The 16,432-nt window shown below is 44.6% G+C and overlaps 1 non-coding gene and 1 pseudogene across 1 annotated transcript; one reads left to right on the top strand and one right to left on the bottom strand.

Annotated features, from left to right (window-relative positions):
• Nucleotides 1–363: 363 nt before the first annotated feature.
• LOC126177694 (5S ribosomal RNA) lies at nt 364–481 on the top strand (annotated as a pseudogene).
• A 5,442-nt stretch (nt 482–5,923) lies between these two features.
• On the bottom strand, nt 5,924–5,997 carry Trnat-ugu (transfer RNA threonine (anticodon UGU)). Its single transcript has one exon. It is a non-coding gene; the product is annotated as a tRNA-Thr (tRNA).
• Between the last annotated feature and the right edge of the window lie 10,435 nt (nt 5,998–16,432).

The raw sequence follows: 16,432 nt of genomic DNA, 5'->3' as shown, positions 1-16,432 counted from the left end.
GTATAGATGCAGCAACGTGTCGCGGCAAGAAACATTTGTTTCCTAGACAGGAATCCCTACATTCTCTCAACTGAGTTTGCTCTTACAAGACGAAGTAAGTTTCTAATAACTTATATTCCAATGCAGCAAGCATGGAACGAACTGCAGTCTTCCGTCACAAGCAGTGCTTTCCACGCGTTCCAAAGCTTTTTGAAAGTTTCATTAAAAATAGATGCAGATGGAAAAAAATCGTAACACCAAGAAGGATCTGGGTGACATAAACGAAAGTTGGCAGGCGTGTCTATTAAAATTTTGCGGCAGTCGATTAAGAGTGGCGATATAGCGCCACTACGAGGATACAAATTAGGCTTCCTTTAAATACACGGCAACGGCCTTGCCGCAGTGGTTACACCGGCTCCCGTCAGATCACCGAAGTTAAGCGCTGTCGGGCGTGGCCGGCAGTTGGATGGGTTACCATCCAGGCCACCATGTGCTGTTGCCATTTTTTGAGGGTGCACTCAGACTCGTGATGCCAATTGAGGAGCTACTCGGCCGAATAGTAGCGGCTCCGGTGAAAGAAAACCATCATAACGACCATGAGAGCGGTGTGCTCACCACACGCCCCTCCTATCCGCATCCACAGCTGAGGATGATACGGCGGCCGGATGGTCCCACGCCACTATGAGGATACAAATTAGGCTTCCTTTAAATACACGCTATAACGGTCATGAGCGTTAGTTACCTTTGAGATTGGACGTGGTGAGTTGACGTTAGTCAAGAATGCCTTAAAGGCGACAAAGACGCCATTATCAACACTTCACTGCCTTTGTACGAGGTCGTGTGATGATCTACGAGAAGCTGGATTTTCTTTCTGCACACTGCAGAAAGACTTGGCAGGACTATAGCCACTGTACATGTCTACTGGCAACAGTGGTCACAAGAATGTACGGTCGTGAGAAGTCTGGGTTATGGACAGCCACATGGTAATACCGAGTAGTGATGGGGAGCTCGTGAATGAGTCGTTCAAATGAACGCTTCACTTCAGTGAAATGTGAACTAACCACTCAATTTCAATGAACTGGTACTTCAAACTGTTCACAGACAGCACACTCCACACTTTTTTCTAGTTCACTCACTCTCTTCCCCTCTCCCTCTCCCACTACATCGGCGCTACGTCACTCATCCTCCCTTCACTTCAGTCCTCCCTCTGCTGCCTGTCGACGAATCGCGCGGGGTTTGTGGGGAACGATAGGTTTACGAGGGGTTGGGGAGGTGAGGGGCGAGGAGAAGGCAGCGTGAGCTGCTACGTGCTGCGTGCAGTGCTGACATTACTCGTGACTATTTGTGCAGTTATACTTCGCGTCTACGGGTAGCCTACCGTTGGCAGCGCTTGCAAAAAAAAAAATAAATGGTTCAAATGGCTCTGAGCACTATGGGACTCAACTGCTGTGGTCATAAGTCCCCTAGAACTTAGAACTACTTAAACCTAACTAACTTAAGGACAGCACACAACACCCAGACATCACGAGGCGGAGAAAATCCCTGACCCCGCCGGGAATCGAACCCGGCAGCGCTTGCAGACAAATGAATATTAAAGTATAAACGAAGGGGCTGGCTGTGTGAGCACGCAGTTTGTTAAGGTTTGTTAATAACACTGAAAGAGGGATTTTACCTGAAATCGTACCAATGACTACAGGTGACAGTTTACGTTTTGAATCTGGAGGGTTATTATTCTCAACAAAAATAAAATCTACAGGAAAACTTCTGAATAATTACTTAACGTAGGTATATAGACTGTGACAGTGGTAAACATACTCATTCTATTTTGGATTAAATTTTACAAGGGACATAAAATTGGACTGCATTTCGTTGGTAGCCCTATTTTTCAGTTCATGAATACAACAAATAATATTTCATTTGGCAGATAAAGACTTTTTTTGGACGCTTCATGAGAAAATTTCGAGCAAGATTAAATGTAATGCCTTCTTTATATGTGACAGGCTTCTCTGTTTATCTTTCCTTTGTCCCCTTCGACCATGCTCTATTTAAGTTAACTCAGACGCTGTAAGAACGTAAAACGTTGCGTGCACTTTACTGCATAGTTCGGCCATCTGTTGGTAAAATTATGAAGTATTACGAAGCTTCATTGTACGAGCGAGGCGAAGCGAGCGTAGCAGCGGCTGAGCGGCGAACTGGGCAACTTCGACAGGCTTCCGTACTTCACGGATGAACTACTTCATTTGAACGCTTCACGGCAAAGAGTGAAATGAATGAAGTAGTTCACTGTAATGAACGAGTTCGACCCATCTCTAATATCGAGAGGTAAGACCATCGTGTTCGGTGTAAGGCTCTCGCGGATCGATTCCATCTGCAGCTGCAATTTGAACAGCGGTTAGCACCGCAGTGGCATAACCAACTGTTACCTCATGGGCAGTAAGACGCCTGCTACACCTGCTGGGTAGAACAGGTGATTAGGATTGTGGAAAGGGCCAGAAAAGGTTGGGGTCAGTTTCACCTAAAAATGGTAATTTATTGCAATTTAATAACAACTTCATACCAAAACGGCACATAGCCGAACCTTTACAACTACGAGTTTCAAAAAGTCAATTATTTCACGGCTGAGGGCCTCCAAACGAGAAATCTTAAACGTCAACAAGATAAATTTGCAGTTAAAATTGCGAATGAAATAATTAAAATATATGGATATATAGCACAGCTAGGCGGAAAACCTCAAGGCAAAGGTCGATAAAACAAACATGTACAAGGTTCAATACAAACGGCTGAAGGCCACAATTGAATATCAAAAATTTTAAAATATATTACCATAATCTTTTAAGGCATTGGCTATAATAGATTTTAAACTGACAATTAAAAACCCCACAGAAAGACAGTAAAGACAACGGCACTCAGAAACCTCCAGGGAGGTCGGTCTGCCCTCTGTAAGTAGGGTGTTTATGTTTTCTTTATGTAAGTAGGCTGTTTATGTTTTCTTATTGGCAACGTTACGTAACGCTCTATATGAAAATCACTGGCTGTGCTGTGTGCAGTCTTTGGCTAGTTTGCATTGTTGTCTGCCATTGTTGTGTTGGGCAGCGGCAGCTGGATGTGAACAGCGCGTAGCGTTGCGCAGTTGGAGGTGAGCCGCCAGCAGTGGTGGATGTGAGGAGAGAGAAGGCGGAGTTTTGAAATTTGTAATACTGGATATTATGAACTGCTATGTATATTATGTTTCAACACTATTAAGGTAAATACATTGTTTGTTCTCTATCAAAATCTTTCATTTGCTAACTATGCCTATCAGTAGTTAGTGCCTTCCGTAGTTTGAATCTTTTATTTAGCTGGCAGTAGTGGCGCTCGCTGTATTGCAGTAGTTCGAGTAACCAAGATTTTTGTGAGATAAGCGATTTGTGAAACGCATAGGTTAATGTTAGTCAGGGCCATTCTTTTGTAGGGATTTCTGAAAGTCAGATTGCGTTCCGCTAAAAATATTGTGTGTCACTTTAGTGAATGTTTGAGTACGTTCAGTTTTGCCCAGCTGTTTGAAAAGCAAATAGTGTAAGAGGTTTATCAGCACAGTCGTGTATAATTGTTCTAAGGGGACGTTTCATATTCACTTAGGTGACACAGGTGGTGAGCCCAACTACACTTGGTCCCTCGGAACCCAACCAGGGGACAGCCATGGATTGACCGACACAACGACTTTCTTGCCACCAGTCAGTACATGAGAACTCAAACACAAAAGGTTACTAACGTGATAATACACAATGGAGTATGTATTAGCTGTCAAAACTACACACCATGTTGGACAGCGACAACAGGTGAGGATAGGACGCTGCCTGAAATTACGTTAGTGGCCATGGCCGGTAACCGGAACACTAACGGCCACAAGGCAGAAAATTCCGCTGGTGCACTCGAATTGTAGTCAACCAATGTAGTTAACTGCAGCGCATGGCGGCTAACTTTCAGCAATAGAAACACTCAGTGATGGTCACAGGAAAACCTCCCCAACAGCGAACCACCGAAACGAACCACCACGGCATCAATGGACGTGGCTTGGGTAGTTGAAACCACTACTCGGCTTTGACGTCCTGGATCGGTGAGCCACGAAGCTCGTAGCGATCGGACACCTCTACACACGCTCCGACACTGCGCAGGCACCGCCAGAGGACCCAGCCGACTGCCCCGCGCAGAGATAACTTCCCTGGTCCGCAGCAACCGACCAACTCACTTCAGAATGCTAACATTTAAAATAGTCAGTGGAAATACGCCAACTACACACATACCTGACAAACACTTGACGAAGACCTGAACGATATCCAACAGTACACACACACACACACACACACACACACACACACACACACACACACACACACACACACACACACACAGTCGACTCATGAACGATCGGCGAGCCAAAACGCGTCGTCTGCTAGGACGACCCACCGACGATCCAAGACCGTTGCCCGGCTCAAGTGATGCGTGGTGGCAGTGGTCGGGCGAGCCATGTCGACGCAGACCTCACTGCTGCTCCAACCCGACTGCATTAGTGCCGCATTGCAACTCCCCGACTGGCAGGTCTGGACTGTGCTCCAGACGCGTTCCAACTGACTGGCAGACCCGAACTCGCAACCCGAACTGCCTCACGACTGACAATTACCGGGAAGTAATAGCAGTCGAGCAAAGATACTACTAGAGGGGATATATCGATACGCACTGCTAGCGCCAGTCACGGTCAGGCAAAGCAGCAACTCAGTGACAGTAGTAATTTAAATTAATGTAGTGAGGTGGAAGTACGTTAAAAATTGGGTGTAAAATAAATGATGGCGGGAACACGAGCCACGCACGGCTCAGACGGCTCCAAGCCAGACGCCCTGTGGCCTGCGTTCCACTAACCAAACAACCGCCGATTTCAGTGGTGTCATGCGAGAGCCCATCTCCCCCTGGGTGGAGGTCTGATGTGTTTTCTGATGAAAGCTGGTTCTGCTTCGGTACTAATGATGGCCGTGTGTTGGTTAGAAGAAGGCCATTTAAGGGCCTGCAACCAACGTCAGCGTGCTAGACCCACTGGACCTAGGCCTGGAGCTAAGGTCTGGGGTGCCATTTTGTACGACAGCAGGAGCGAGCCCATGATTATCCCACGTACGTGACTGCAAATCTGTACGACAGTCTGGTTATTTGACCAGCTGTGCTGTCATTCATGAGCAGCATTTGGAGGGGGAGGGGGAGTTTTCCAACAGGATAACGCTCCCCCAACTACCGCTGTTGTAACTCAACAGGCTTTACACAGTGTCAACATACTGCCTTGGGCTCCTAAGTCATCAGATCTGTCTCCAATCGAAGATATATGCGACATCATCGGGCGACAAGTCCAGCGTCATCGACAACCAGAATTAACCGCCCCTGTATTGAGCGACCAAGTGCAACAGGCATAGAATACCATCACACAAACTGACATCTGGCAGCTGCATCCACATTTACATGCTTGCATTCAATATTCGGGGTGGTACACCGGTTATTAATGTACCAGCAGTTCACATTTGTAATTCCTTACCTCGTGCTTTCATTAACCTGTGATCTTGCAATGTTTATCACGTACATACGCTAACTCGACAAAGTATTTCCGAAAGTTCATTATTCTATATTAATTATTTTTTGGTGTTGCGATTTTTTTCCTTCAGTATATTTCCGTAGCGCCTCGTTTAATAAAGGGTTACCGGACGAAAAGCACATGTCGTGCTACATTATTAAATTTCGTCTAGATTTGTCCTCGTTATGTCCTGCATGATAATCTCTTCATTGCGAAGACAGTAACTTGTTCTCGAAAGAACAGTTACTGTTGATGACCGTGCAGCTTTTCCCTGGAATAAATGATGACTAACTGAAAACCTCAGCTGCCGACAGGTGTTGTTGATATACCTCGATGTGAACAGCTGAAAATGTGTGCCCCGACCGGGACTCGAACCCGGGATCTACTGCTTACATGGCAGACGCTCTATCCATCTGAGCCACCGAGGACACAGATGCATAGCGCGACTGCAGGGACTTATCCCTTGCACGCTTCCCGTGAGACTCACATTCCCAACTGTCCACAATTCTACATATGTATTGTACCTTATAGACATCTGCCCAACCACTCATTACTCGCGCACGCTTTGGCGATTCCCTTAAGAGTTTGGGCAACCTGTGCGCATTCGCACAGACGAAGGACACTGGCTGGCTAGCCTTTAACTATGTATGCGAAGACAGTAACTTGTTCTCGAAAGAACAGTTACTGTTGATGACCGTGCAGCTTTTCCCTCAAATAAATGATGACTAACTGAAAACCTCAGCTGCCGACAGGTGTTGCCCAAACTCTTACGGGAATCGCCAAAGCGTGCGCGAGTAATGAGTGGTTGGGCAAATGTCTATAAGGTACAATACAGATGTAGAATCGTGGACAGTTGGGAATGTGAGTCTCACGGGAAGCGTGCAAGGGATAAGTCCCTGCAGTCGCGGTATTCATCTGTGTCCTCGGTGGCTCAGATGCATAGAGCGTCTGCCATGTAAGCAGGAGATCCCGGGTTCGAGTCCCGGTCGGGGCACATATTTTCAGCTGTCCACATCGAGGTATATCAACAACACCTGTCGGCAGCGGAGGTTTTCAGTTAGTCATCATTTAATCTCTTCATTGCTCCTTACCGCCCAACCATTCGCCACTAGCCAAGCTCGCAGACACGGGGATGCCAGCCGGCTGCACGAGCAACCTGTTACGCCATCACCCCCCCCCCCCCCCCTCACCCGTTGACCGAATACTGACGTCAGCACGTCCTCTCCCCCTCCAGATTCAGTCGCAGCGTTAACCGAATCACCGACAAAGGGAATGCAGTGCGCCTCAGACCTGTAATACAGACTAACTTCTGCCGTCCACTGTTGTGTCCTTATACAACGTCCGCTTTGACGTCAACAGTTTTCAGCAGAAACTGTTAACCATTCTGAGAACTGAGGTCACGTAACAAAGCTCTGTGGCGTCCGTAGATTCACTCTTTCTGACGCATTTTGAGTTCCCTGTTTGCTACTTGCCCGAAAATCATCGGCATTTTTTTTCAGTGTTCCAAAGGACGAATTGAATGAGATGGCACACGGGTTGCGTTGGTTGATATGTCTTTCTACAAATCACCTAATAAACTGAAAGTATTACAACGCGTGCAACTAATATGTAAAGTTCCAAAGTTACTGAATCTACAGCGTCTGACAAGAAAGGTAAAAAATAGGAAATGGGGGGAGGAAACGAAATGAAACTTCATGGGTTGAGAGGGTACGTAAAATTATTACGGCGATTACAAAATCGAGTAAAATTTACAAAGAACTTTTCAATATGACTCTGCTTATCGGTTTAAACTAGCACACCTCTGGTCTGGATGCATGCAGTGATTCCTTTGGGAAGGATGTGACGAAGTCGTTGTACTCTCTACCGAAGAAGCTGGCCCACAGCTGTTGTAACTGATCCTTGATATTTTGGATAATGGCACGGGGACATATTCGATGTCCGAACTGGTCAAACACATGTGATTTGGAGAGATTGCTGGCCACGAGAGCGCAATATCATGCACACAGTTCATAGTTCGACATGGCATATGTGGACAAGCATTGTTCCTGTTGAAAAATGGCGCCATGAGACTGTCGCATGAGGGGTAACACATAGGGTTCAACACGTAGGCACTGACTGAGCCGGCCGAAGTGGCCGTGCGGTTCTAGGCGCTGCAGTCTAGAACCGCGAGACCGCTACGGTCGCAGGTTCGAATCCTGCCTCGGGCATGGATGTGTGTGATGTTCTTAGGTTAGTTAGGTTTAACTGGTTCTAAGTTCTAGGGGACTGATGACCTCAGAAGTTGAGTCCCATAGTGCTCAGAGCCATTTGAACGTAGGGACTGAGGTTGCCTGTGACATACCGTTTTGCTGACCAAGTTTCCTCATGTCGTGTCTGACTTCAGGAGTTTGAAACTTCCTTATTTAAATGAGTGTGTCTGTACTTAAATTGCAAAATGACTGAGAAGATGAAACTTCTACGTTATTTGATTCTGAAGCAGCTGAGTAAAACTGAACGTACTGAGCCTACTTTCTCTTTACTTTTTGTTATCATGGCAACACTGACCCACAATAATCTATCGCAACGCTATCTGACTGCTCAAAAAAAATTACAACCTGACTTCAAATAATTTATTCAAAGGAATGGCACTGACTAAAAAGAAATGTTAGCAATAACCTATACATTTCATTAAGCACTTACCTCACAAAAATCTTCATTACGCGAACTACTGCAGAACAGCGAGCGTCAGTACTGAAAGCTAAATAAAAGATTCTAACTACTAAAGCCACTAACTACTATTAGGCATGTGGTTGGCAAAGGATAGATATTTTGGCAAACCGAATAATGCACTTTTTTACCTTAATAATGTGACATTCAGTTCAAACACGAATACAAATCGTCATTGACATCTAGCACAAAAGTATATAATCATGAATAACATTCAATCTCCAAGTCGAACATGTACAGATCGTTAGCCTGCGCTAACACTTCAGACCTCTACCCTCCATCAATGCTAACTTCTCACATCTAACATCCATCACTGCTGGCTGTTCACGTCCAACTGCCCAACAGTACTTCCATCACTGCTGGCGACTAACTTCCAACTGCCCAACACTACTGGCGATTAACTTCCAACAATGAGTCCAACCAGCCACAGCGTCCCTTACAAAGAAAATGCAATCAGAGATCGAATGCAGAGCGCTACACAGCGGTGCCAACACAGAAGCAGCCCACTTACAAGTTACACCAATGCGCCGCGTCAGAACCATGAAAAATGGGACCTCTCCCCAGGTCGCCATCATACCCACCGACAATAATCATCTGGGCTAGTGTTGAAACGCAATTCATCACTGAACTCAATTGGATACCATTCATCAGCAGTCTTTGCTTCCCGTCAACACTCCAGTTGTTTGTGTTATAGTGATGTATGTATCAATGTGCATGTTGCTACGGCCTCCTGTAGGGTGAACTGTTCACCTGGTGCAAGTCTTCTTAGTTGATGCCACTTCAGCGTCTTGGCGTGACGAAGATGATGAAATGATGGAGTCAAGAAAACACCTAGATCCTGTTTAGAGAAAGTATTCCACTGGGCCAGGAATCGAACCTGGGCTCCACGCATGAAATTCTGCCACACTGACGCGGACGTTACGGTGTGAATGGCAACCAAGGCAAGGCACAGTAATTCCCTAGTCTGGGCGCTGCAAGTTTCCAACCAACGGATCAGGTTGGAGGGAATATATTACCTATTGGAAGGCAGGAGCAGATGTGCTTTGTGCTTAGTAGGACGATCGTTCCCTGTGGTGGTCAGCTGTGTTCGCCCGGAACCTTGATGATGAGTATGTGCTCCCTCACGTTCCCATGCACTCCATCACTAGACTACTCTCCCCTTAAATCCGGATACTGCACGATTCGCCCATAAGATGATGAGGTCCCATACTCCGAGGAGTGTAGGGGACGATGCAGGAGACCTGCACCGACGTACTAGGCAAGGTCCTAGCGGAGGTGGGTTGCCATTGTCTTCCTCCGACCGTAATGGGGATGAATGATGATAATGATGAAGACGACACAACAACACCCAGTCACTTCGAGGCAGGAAAAATCCCTGACTCCGCCGGGAATCGAATCCGGGACCCCGTGCGCGGGAAGCGAGAACGATACCGCAAGACCACGAGCTGCAGACATCCGACCATATGGAGACGCACAATGAAGACCAGTTAAAACTCCGTCAGGCGCTGACAACGCTGTCTCGCACGAGTTCAGAGCATCTCCGTGTTTTTTCACAGGGATCGTTCCAATCTAAAGCTGCTCATGGTCCTTATATACCCTGCTAAGTCTGGTAACAACACTAAACGTAAGCAACACTGGTACAATCTGAGGGTCACCTTACTTGGCACACAGAATTGAAACTCTAATCAGTTACATACTCGCCACGTACAAAGTTACACTGACATCCTAACATGCTTTCTGGGTACTTCACGTTTTTTTCAGTCAGTGTATTAGGTTGGTGCGTAAGTTTGTAGCGTTTTTGTTTGGCATGTTGCTATACTTGTTACTATGTGTTTATTTGTCGATTGTCATTTTTATTTGTATTTCACTGTTGCTATTTGAGTTTACATATTATCATTTAGTCATTTGGAGATACCGATTGAAGCTATGAACGATAGAAAATGGAGTGCCAAGACGAGAAATAAGAATTTTTCCGACATGCTCATCTGAGTCCAATAGAGAAGTGACTGTAGTGGGGGCACCAGAAACATCTGTGCCGTGCATGAGGATAATGCCAGTGGAAAGAGCACGGCAGGAAAATGGTTTTCTCGTTTTAAGGGAGATTGTTTTGACATTAGTAACTCTCCACGTTCAGGAAGACATTAGGGGTTTGACGAAAGTCGTTTAAACGCATTAATTGGCAATGCTCCACGTCACTGTACACGAGAACTGGCAAATGTGATTAACTGTGATCACTCCACCATCGTGTGACATTTGCATGCAATGGGGAAGGTTCAAAAACCAGGTGTATGGGTACCGCGTGCCCTAAGCCAAAATCACAAAAGTCAGCAGGTGGCTACATGTGCATCTCTGTTTGCTCGTGAACAATACCGACCATTCCTGACCTGCGTCCTGACTGTTGGCGGGAAATGGTGTCTTTATGCTAACATAAGGGAAACAAAGACAGGAAAGTTGCACAGGTCACACCAATATTCAAGAACGGTAGTATGAGTAATGCACTAAATTACAGGCCCATATCGTTAACGTCGACATGTAGCAGGACTTTAGAACATATATTGTGTTTTAACATTATGAATTACCTCGAAGAAAACTGTCTATTGACGCACAGTCAACATGGGTTTAGAAAACATCGTTCCTGTGAAACACAACTAGCTCTTTATTCACATGAAGTGTTGAGTGCTATTGACAAGGGATTTCAGATCGATCCCGTATTTCTGGATTTCCGGAAGGCCCTTCACACTATACCACACAAGCGGCTAGTATTGAAATTGCGTACTTATGGAATATGATCGCAGTTATGTGACTGGATTTGTGATATCCTGTCAGAAAGGTCACAGTTCGTAGTAACTGACGGAAAGTCATCGAGTAAAACAGAAGTGATTTCTGGCGTTCCCCAAGGTAGTGTTATAGGCCCTTTGCTGTTCCTTATCTATATAAACGATTTGGAAGACAATCTGAGCAGACGCCTTCGGTTGTTCGCAGATGACGCTGTCGTTTATCGACTAATAACGTCATCAGAAGATCAAAACAAACTGCAAAACGATTTAGAAAAAAATATGTGAATGGTGCGAAAAGTGGCATTTGACCCTGAATAACGAAAAGTATGAGGTCATCCACATGAGTGCTAAAAGGAACTCGTTAAACTTCGGTTACACGATAAATCAGTCTAATATAAAAGCCGTAATTTCAACTAAATACCTAGGTATTACAATTACGAACAACTTAAATTGGAAAGAACACGTAGAAAATGTTGTGGGGAAGGCTAATTAAAGACTGGGTTTTATTGGCAGGACACTTAGAAAATGTATAGGACTTACTAATGAGACTGCCTACACTACGCTTGTCCGTCCTCTTTTAGAATACTGCTGCGCGGTGTGGGATCCTTACCAGATAGGACTGACGGACTACGTCGAAGTTCAAAGAAAGGCAGCATGCTTTGTACTATTGTGAAATATGGGAGAGAGTGTCACAGAAATGATACAGGATTTGGGGCGGAAATCGACAAAAAAAAGGCGTTTTTCGTTGCGACGGAATCTGCTCATGAAATTCCAATCACCAACTTTCTCCTCCGAATGCGAAAATATTTTGTTGACACCGACCTACATAGGGAGCCACGATCACCACGATAAAATAAGGGAAATCAGAGCTCGCACGGAAAGATATATGTCTTCGTTGTTTCCGCGCGCTATACGACATTGGAATATAAAGAATTGTGAAGGTGGTTCGATGAACCCTCTGCTAGGCAGTTAAACGTGATTTGCAGAGTATCCATGTAGATGTAGAAAGGAATGGTTGAGTCCAAACGAAGCAGCAACTCCGGCGCGCATCCACAAAATAATGTTTAGCATCAGGTGGCTCAAAAATGGCTCTGAGCACTATGGGACTTAAGATCTCAGGTCATCAGTCCCCTATAACTTAGAACTACTTAAACCTAAGGACATCACACACATCCATGCCCGAGGCAGGATTCGAACCTACGACCGAAGCGGTCGCGCGGTTCCAGACTGAAGCGCCTAGAACCGCTCGGCCACACCGGCCTGCTACTGCATCAGGTGTAACTGCGACGGAGTGGTATACTACGAATTGCTTCCCCGACGTGTAAACCATCACTGCCGACATTTATTGTCAACAACTGAGACGTCTTGAAAACGCATCCCAAGAACAACAACCAGGAAGACTGTGTGAAGCTACTCCATGATAAAATCCGTCCGCGTTCTGCTAGACTGACAAGAAACACCATACAGGCGTTAGGTCGGAAAGTCATTCTGCACCCACCTTATTCACCTGATCTAGCGGCCTTAGATTTTCACCCTTCCTCTCTCTATCGAACAACTTTTAACGAACTTCTTTTCCAGATGAAAATACGCTCCGAACATTGCTCGACAAGTTCTTCGCTCAAAACCACGTGATTACTACAGTCGTGGAATCGAAAAGTTGCATCAGCGTTGTCACACTGTTGTAAACAGTGAAGGAGAATATATTACTGATGACTAAATGTTGTGTTTATCTGTTGTGTAAACTTACGAAAATACGCTACAAACTTATGCACCAACCCAATATATTGCTCCTATGCTATGACCATTATCAGTAGCACTTTTTTCCTAAAATTTCTTTTCTTAATGTTGTATTGACACATAGTCCTCTCGACATAAAAACATGCATCACAGTAAGTGGATAGAATTAAATATGAGAAGAGTTTTTGGCATTATTTTTACCTATTAAAGCTATGTGCTGCACTGGGCCTCGAACGCAGAACCTGACGTTTCGCGGGGAACGCTTTTACCGGTTGAAACGTACTGGCAAGTGACAAACCCTGCCGTCACGTCTCCACTTTTGCCAGTAGGTCTCTCCTATAGTCCGAATTTCACAGAACTTCTGGATTCCTTGCTGCACTAGCGTACCTGGCTGAAAGGATACTGTGGAGAGGTTGACTTAACCACAGGCAATGCGTCTGTTTCCACAAATGAAGCTCTGCGGGCAGTCGTCATCTGTGGGTGCGGAGATGAATCCGTAAGAACACACGCGGCGATTGGCAATGTTCTTGGTTTGAATCCTAGTCCAGTACTCAGTTTTAAACCGTAAGAAAGTTTCAGAACAGTGTACACTCCGCTGAAGATCGTAAGTTTACATGCGGATGAGTATTATCGTTCGTTACTCTACCTGAAGATATGCCATCTGTCGTTTTCTAGACATTCTGCTTCAGCCCCTTTCATACTAAGCGGAAGACCAAGAATTTTTATAAAACAGACCTTCCAACTTCGCACTATTTCTGCTTCGTGTAACAATGACACTGTTGGAAGTTCACTTCTCCATACATCATCTTGTTGGTACAACGATGATGAAGACGATGATGATGATGATGTGTTGTGCTCAATAGGCAAGTCCAGCACTGCAAGTTGAGAATTCTTGAAAGGAGCCAGTTTCAGCGACCTTTCATGTAACAGTCATTTGTAATACCTCGCTTACTCTGACTTAATTTAGTAGACTAGTCTTCTGTTATCTTTTGCTATTGTATTTCTATGATGGGAGGAGGACTGCATAGCCTCCTATTTTTATTGATTATTGTTTTTGAATTTCACATCAGCTCCCTGTTTTACCCTTTACCGTAAGCCCTACCATTATTAAGTTATGCAGTGTGTAGATCTGCGGGTAACTGGATGCGTACAGATACCAGTAGTTAGCAGCATTTTTTTTTCTTACTTCCCTCTGCAGAGTCTTTGCAACTTTCCATTCAGGTTTTGTTGCGGCTTGGAGTTAATGAGGCTGAGGACAGCGGACGTGTCGCCATTTATAGTGTCCTCCTAATTGGACAAAAGCGTGCGCCTCGTTGGTGGTTTCTGCGATTGGTCAGCCGTACCCCACTCTGTAAATAAGTGGCGAGGGAATCTAGAGTAGTTTAGAGAAGAGACAGATCCTAGTGACGGCATGGTGAGCGGATCGTTCACTCCGAAGCACCATTAGTATATGTTTCAATTGTGGTCGGAATCCGCTAAACATTTCACTTTTCGATGTAGGTAATCCCCATATTCACGTAAGTTATCAACCAACAGAATTAATGCTCTTTAGTCACGTGTGAAGTGAATACTTACTTACAAGGGAGTAGTCCAATCCGACATATCGAAACCTGCCTTGAAATTTTTCACGTAGAAAAAGTACATCGAAAGAAATGTACTGCCATAATTTCAGCTGTTAAGGCGCACTGCAATTATTTAAAAAATGTATTAGGCACTTAAAATACACCATAAATGACTAAAATCATTAATTATTTGAATAACTTGCAGTTTATATCGACAGCTAAACAGCTGCAGATGTAATTGGTAGCCGGCCAGTGTGGCCGTGCGGTTCTAGGCGCTTCAGTCTAGAACCGCGTGACCGCTACGGTCGCAGGTTCGAATCCTGCCTCGGGCATGGATGTGTGTGATTACTGATGACCTCAGATGTTAAGTCCCATAGTGCTCAGAGCCATTTGAAACATTTTTTGTAATTGCTACACAAGTGGCTAGTAGAAGAAAGAAAATCAAGGCAATCTATGATCTTACATTACAGACGACTTTCATTAACTGGGGCTTTACTTTGTAGATATGAAATATTTTACAACAATTCCAGTAGCACAGCTCTTATGATAAGTTTTAATTATTATATATTTTGCTAGTCATGAAACTTTTCCTTGTTTATTTCTTGTCGTCGTCACAAAAATGCCAAGTGCCTATTGGATGACGAAAACAAACATTTTTACTTACACCAGGCACACCTCATAACAAAAACAAATTAATACATTGAGACACTCAACAGTAATAGCTAGTTTCGTTTAGACATTGCACAGGTGCCGTTGGTAGTTAAACACAACAGCACAACCGGCAGGCTTTGCTGGCATCTGTAATTATGCCAAAGGATGCATTTCTCAGGGTTTTTATATATTTTTGTCCAACCCCTGTAAATCATGTTAGAGGCAGTCATGTGATTCTCATTCGCATAAAGGGTGTATCATTGTTTCCGTTGTTGCTTCGTGCGTGATGGAAAGTCAGAATTAGTTTTGTGAAGTGTAACTGCAGTCATACTAGTCATGATTCAGGTATACTGTGTGGAAATAAATGAAGTTTCAAATATTTCAGTTTTTTTTTATTTTGAGCTTTTCCTCATTACAGAGGCTTATCTCCAACATAATAATTTACTCGGAAATTACTATACAAAGAATAAACGTTCTTAAACTATATTTTCAAAGTATTCCTCCAGGTGTTTCGATCTTGTGTGTCCTCTTCCTCTGCGCCCATTCTCCTCATTGTGTGCTGTACATTTTGGATCCAGGTGGTCATAGGTCGTCCTCTTCTTCTTGTCCCCTCCAGTTCCCACTCCAGTATCAATTTTGGTATTCTGGTTTTCTCCATTCGTCGTACATGCCCGTACCACTGTAATTTCTTCCTATCCATTACGTCATGTTTCTTTCTTTTATTTCCATTCTCTATATTATTTCGGTGTTCCTTGTCTTCTCTTTCCTGGAGAGTCTTGCCGATCTTCTCCCGAAGTCCATCTCTAGAGCTCGTAATTTTTTAATGTGCTTCAGGTTAATTGTCCAGGTCTCCGTTCCACACAGAACCACACTCTCGAATATAGATTTGTATATTAATTTTTTTAGTTCTGCTCATTACATGCCTGCTCCATAAAACTGAGTTAAGCATCCCAATGACCTTCCGTCCGCTACTATTTCCTTTATTGATTTTTGACTCTGATTTTCCCTCGATTTCTAAAATGGATCCCAAATAACAAAGTGTTTCAGCTTTATAGTATGAAGGCTTTCACGACCGGATGACATATCTTCTGGTAAACCTTCCGGGATATAGGGTCTTGGTCCATGAAACTCTTCAGCTCCTAACATTTCGTCCAGTGCTGCGCTGGACATCTTCATAGGGGTGTTTCTCCTCCGGTGAGTCTTGCGCATCACGTGTAACTCTGGCCACGCCCACTTTCTACGATATAAACTCCTGGAAATTGAAATAAGAACACCGTGAATTCATTGTCCCAGGAAGGGGAAACTTTATTGACACATTCCTGGGGTCAGATACATCACATGATCACACTGACAGAACCACAGGCACATAGACACAGGCAACAGAGCATGCACAATGTCGGCACTAGTACAGTGTATATCCACCTTTCGCA

The sequence above is a fragment of the Schistocerca cancellata genome, chromosome 3, assembly GCF_023864275.1.
Source record: "Schistocerca cancellata isolate TAMUIC-IGC-003103 chromosome 3, iqSchCanc2.1, whole genome shotgun sequence".
In the NCBI taxonomy this organism is placed as follows: Eukaryota; Metazoa; Arthropoda; class Insecta; order Orthoptera; family Acrididae; genus Schistocerca; species Schistocerca cancellata.
The sequence above is the reverse complement of the archived record's forward strand: the minus strand, read 5'-3'. Positions and strand labels throughout refer to the sequence as shown.